Consider the following 5,795-nt stretch of genomic DNA (forward strand, 5'->3'; position numbering starts at 1 on the left):
CGGCAGGATTTTTTTGAAACTTAGGCGAGTACTGGACTGCAGCTAAGCCCCCGAGTGGGAGGTTTGCTCTCCACTCGGTAGGATTTTTTTGAAACTTAGGCGAGTACTGGACTGCAGCTAAGCCCCCGAGTGGGAGGGTTGCTCTCCACTCGGTAGGATTTTTTTTGAAACTTAGGCGAGTACTGGACTGCAGCTAAGCCCCCGAGTGGGAGGGTTGCTCTCCACTCGGTAGGATTTTTTTTAAACTTAGGCGAGACGGATTCGCAACTAAGTCACCCACTGGGGGATTGAGAGCATATAAAAGAATAACAATCATTTATGAGATTGTAAAAACTGTGTCGCGGGGTTACCGAGTGGTGATGAGGTGACCAACCGATGCGAGGCGTCCGAGTGACGTAGACGCGTCCCGCAGAGTGGCGACGCGCGGAGCGTCTGAATGATGTAGACGTGTGCCGCGGAGTGACGATGCGCGGGGCATCCTGGTGAAGTAGAGGCGCGTGCTGCAGTGGCGACGAGCGAGGCGTCCGAGTGACGTAGACGCGTCCCGCAGAGTGGCGACGCGCGGAGCGTCCGGATGATGTAGACGCGTGGCCCGGAGTGACGATGCGCGGGGCGTCCTGGTGAAGTAGAGGCGCGTCACCGTTCGAGAGCCGAGCCGTTCTTGGAACAAAGGTGATGCGGACCGGCCGCCGTAACTGCCGCTGTTGTTGTCGATGATGTTCTGGATGTTAGCCGACCAAGTAGTACCAGGCGAACCGGCCGAGTGAACCCATGGGCTTCACAGTCGAGTGAGTGCAGTCCGAGTGGACTCCTCATCCGAGTGCACCCGCTGGTCCGAGGAAATCACAACTGTGCTGCGATCTGGTCGGTGTGGAGCTGGCTGGGCAGGCCGACGCGGAGTGCTGGGCTTGGAGGCCTCGGTGAGGTTCGGCATGGATGTGCCCACAAGCACTATCCCATTTGATGGAGGTGGGCGGCTTGATCGCTTGCAGGCAGACCGAATCCAAAGCGCGTGGGGGAAGTTTGTCCACGTCTAGTGCCGAATTAATCTGATCAGCCATGGCGGCGGCAGTTTTTGGCGCGGATCCATCGCAAGGTGAGGCGGCTGAGATGAATCCGAGTGCGAGGCTGCGTGCGGGCGGAGACCCGGCAGCCTCGACATTGGTGCTGCGTCCGGTCCGTGCACCCACCGCCGCGGTTGTCGCCGCGTGGTTGACGAGGGACACCGCAGAATGGCGATGCGCGGGCCGCTGAGTGATGAAGACGCGTCCAGCTGAGCAACGGTGCACGGGCAGCTGAGCGATGAAGACGCGTCCAGCGACGACGCGTAGGCGGCCGAGTGAACTAGGGTCCATGGCCTAGTGAACTTGAGTCTGCATCCGATTGGATTCGTCTGTGTGAACTCTGGACGAATCGGGTTCGCAGCTGTCTGAGAGGAAGATTCATCGGGTGACCCTGCAAGTTACTAGCAAGCACGGCCAGGAAATTCAAGGCCTGATGGTCAGTCATACATGCATGCATGCACGAATTAACTAGGGTCCGTGGCCTAGCAATCAGATAAGTGGCGTTAGTAATCCATCAATTGGCCGCTTAATGAGGCAGCCAATTAATTTGACGTTGGAGATCACCACGCCCTTCCGTTGCCTGTACACCGCATTAACCTGCATGCAGGTAATCAAGGAGGAGATGGCCCACTCACCTTGCATGGTTAAAGGAGAAAGGAAAACCATGGCCAGCAAACGGCGATGGAGCGAAGAACCGCGCACCCGGAGGAGCGACGGGCGGATCCGCGCGCGTGCCACAGCCACCACGCTGGAGAAGCTGACGAGGGATGATGAGCAGCTGGCCGCAGTCCAGTCTCGGGTCGACGCAGCCATGGGCGAGGCTGACGCGAGCGCTGGTGATCGTGCTTCACTGCTCGGGGAGCCGGAGCCGTGCGCCGGTCGGAGTCATGCTTCGACACCCGCGGAATTTGGCGGATTGCCGGCAGCAGCGCCTTATCGCCCGAGGAACTGGGTCGACCGCCGGCCGTCGTGCTCAGCCGGTCGGGGAACCAGGCCGAGCTTTAGCGGCTGTGTGTGTGCGGGCACTCGGCGATGGCGCCGCAGATGAGTTCGCAGATGATGATGGGCGGACGACGACGCTTTATCGTCCAGGAGCCGAGCCACCAATCGAAACAAAAGGAGGCGTCCTTTTGTATAAGCTCGTGTGCATACATAAGAAGAATAAACCATTGTTAGATCATTGTAATGTTTGATTGTAAAGAGGATAAGTTTGAGATGAGAAACTCCCTGATCCTTTTGTAGGAGCATTTTATCCTCCTGTAAATGGAGTGATGTCCGGAACATCCTGGATCAAACCCTCCATTGAGGATTGTTGATCGACGGACGAAGATCGAAGAAATAAAACCATTTGCATCATGGCTCGATAGACGTCATGCCCCACGGTGGGCGCCAACTGTCGTGGTTCTAAGTCTGACAGTAAGAGAGGGGTAGGAGAACGGAGCATGATCTATCGAGATGCATATGGGTGACACGGTGGTTTTAGCGAGTTCGGGCCTCTCACGGTGGAGATAACAACCCTACGTCTCGTGCTCCGGAGAGGCTTTGTTTTATCTGAGGATATATCCGGAGATTACAATATGTGTGTGAGAGAGAGAAACGGATCCCCATGCCTGAGCTAAGTCATGAGACTAATGGTGAAAAGAGAGAGAGGTGGAAGCAAAAAAAAACTCCCGAGTCTAGTGGTGGGGGGTGGCTTATATAGAGTGCGCCACCCCCTCACCTCCTATGTTACAAAGTGGGGTATGAATGCCATAATGCCAGCCCGCTATTAAGCCCTCACTATTAGAAAGATGCCGACTGCCTTGCTGCCTGCTGGTCTTCGTATATCCGAGTGAGTCGTACGGTCGAGTGGTGAACCGTCATCCGAGTGGATGGTATGTTGCTTGGTCGAGTGGATAGTATGCTGCTTATCCGAGTGGATAGTGTGTCTGTATGAAATTGACCTGGACCCACATGTTGTGTGGACCCCATGCTTCATGATATTTCGACCCTTCGTGGGCCTACATGTTATGTATATCCCACCTCTGTCACCCTGAGAACGTATCCTGTGCAACGCCTCAACTCATGCACCAGATGCACCAATGGCCCATGACCCGTCAGATTAAAAATAAAGGGACAGGATCCATCTTCCGTGTGGGCTGCTGGAACATTTACAGAAAGGACCTTGTCGCTGAATACTTCGACGTTCGAGTACTGCGAAGCGTTTACGACAAGTCCACGACTCGGTCGTCTTCTGTTTCTCTCGCCCTTTTGTATCACGCGATCTAGAGGTAGGACATTTTGCTCGGTCTCTCCATCTCCTTTACCACTCGAGGTTCCTCTTTGGCTTGCACTGATGACCTCTGCCTATTGAAGCTCCGGCAGCTGTCGTATCATCTAAATCGGCCACGCACACTGAAGTTCTTTTTGCAGCAGGCCGGCGGCGGCTCGTTGAGAGTGCTTCAATGTGGTCCATCTGTAGAAGCTCTTCTATTTGGAAACAAATGGGAATGGAAAGTGTGAAACTAAACTTTGTGAAACCAATACTAGTTGTACATTGTAGCAATCCTCTAAAGTAATGCCCTTGTTGGGTGCTGCTCTAGTTTTTTTTGACAGAAAGACTGTAAAGGAACCCCCTACAGTATAATTGGTGCAACAACCACAAATTGCAAGTACCATGCCTTGAACCTGGGTGGGTGGAAAGGCATCAGCCCCTTCCAACCACTAGGCTATGCCTTAGTCTATGGTGCTGCTCTAGTTAGTAGCTTAGCTTAGTTGTTTTGTTCTCTGCAACTTAAAAATACTGTTCATGAGGCTATGATGTTTGAACAACAGTGCTTAATAATTTCCCTGGCAGCTGTATTAAATCCGTAGACATGTACACATTGTATATGTGAAGTTTCTTAGGACCAACACTTCATTTGATTTTATGGTTCGTCACCTGAACCACACAGTTTTGTTAGGTATATAACAGTTTCAAGTTGCTAGAGAGGAACCTGGGATTAGGATTCTTTCCTTTGAGGTTTGCATTTCATGTAACATATATCAACTTATGAAGAATTAATAAAAAAGGAACAAGAAAAGCTTTAACCTGTTCCAGCAAGTGAGAACAGATTCTTCTAATCGACACTCAAACATGATTTTATTAGTAAGAACCATGATCTGGTACAGAAATCCGGACCAAATATTATTGAATTTTCAGCACTATAAAGATAAATGTTATCCAACCAGCTCACTTTTGTTTTATGCTTTTCTTTTGGATGTACATCAGAAAATAGATGTTATTTATGTTTTTCAAGTCCTCTCTAAATATTCAGTTGCAAGCTTATCTTTTCAAAATATTGTTTGCTCTTCAAGGTAATGTTCGACTTGCATCCAGTTTCTCCTTTTTAGCAATTGAAGATATCTCTTTCAACTGACCAGGAGGTTGCATCGTGATCAAGCTATTTGTGAATGTTGCTGTAAAAAAATGCAGTGTATGTGTAGAGAAACAGTTGCAGATACAAGAGTGACAATGTTAATCTAGAGAGCACATTGTTTCAAAAAAAAAAATCTAAAGACCGCATTAGATCTTCTGTTTTAGGAAGGTATGTGTCTACTAGTACAGGAAAGCAGGAGATTGAGATAGGCGATGCGGCAATTTTTTCTGACTCAAGCTTCCTGGTTCAGCAGTAAAAGAGAGGTCAAAGGTAGAACATGACTGGCTCTGGAAGTGTTTTGAATGATTCAGCTGCACTACAAGGTCTAATTTGTAAATGTTCCAGCAGCCCACATAGTAGATGGACTTTGTCCCTTACTTTCCAATCTGACGGCTCATGGGACATTGGCGCACCTGGTGCATAAGTTGGGGCGTTGCACATGATACATTCTCAATCCCCTTCGTCCGCCGCCGCCACCACGCCTCGCTAGACACCTCCGCCTTCGCCCCAACTTGAACTGGCCGTAGTAACCCACCTCTGGCACCCCATCGCTACCCCCCTCTCTCTCTCCAGAAAAAAAGATCACATCTATCACATCTGTTTCCCAGCTCGATCCCCTTTGCCTGGTCAATGTTCGATGCTGGAGCTGGCGATGAAGCATGGAGGAGCAGAGGAGCATCGGCGTCGACGCATTGTTCCATCATCTTGCCGGGGTTGTCGTATTCTCTGCTGCCTCCCTGACTCACCGTTCGCGAGCACCCCGCGGCCTCCGGCGCGCTTAGGCCGTCATCGGAGCCTGCAAGCTGTGGCAACCTCCGAGCGCATGGATGCATCGACCTTGAGTAGTGGCCGTCGCTGCCATCCCGTTCATGGCAGACTATTTTTCCTCTCGTATGTGTGCTTTTTTCTCTCATGGTGTGTGTGGATTGTTACGTTTACTAGTTGGGTCATGTCAGGTGGATGGTTCTGAGTGCTAGCTGAAGGAAATACGCCCTAGAGGCAATAATAAAGTTATTATTTATTTCCTTATTTCATAATAAATGTTTATTATTCATGCTAGAATTGTATTAACCGGAAACATAATACATGTGTGAATACATAGATAAACAGAGTGTCACTAATATGTCTCTACTTGACTAGCTCATTGGTCAAAGATGGTTATGTTTCCTAACCATAGACATGAGTTGTCATTTGATAAATGGGATCACATCATTAGAAGAATGATGTGATTGACACGACCCATTCTGTTAGCTTAGCACTTGATCATTTTAATTTACTGCTATTGCTTTCTTCATGACTTATACATGTTCCTATGACTATGAGATCATGAAAC

This window comes from Triticum dicoccoides, chromosome 1A (assembly GCF_002162155.2).
Source record: "Triticum dicoccoides isolate Atlit2015 ecotype Zavitan chromosome 1A, WEW_v2.0, whole genome shotgun sequence".
Taxonomy (NCBI): Eukaryota; Viridiplantae; Streptophyta; class Magnoliopsida; order Poales; family Poaceae; genus Triticum; species Triticum dicoccoides.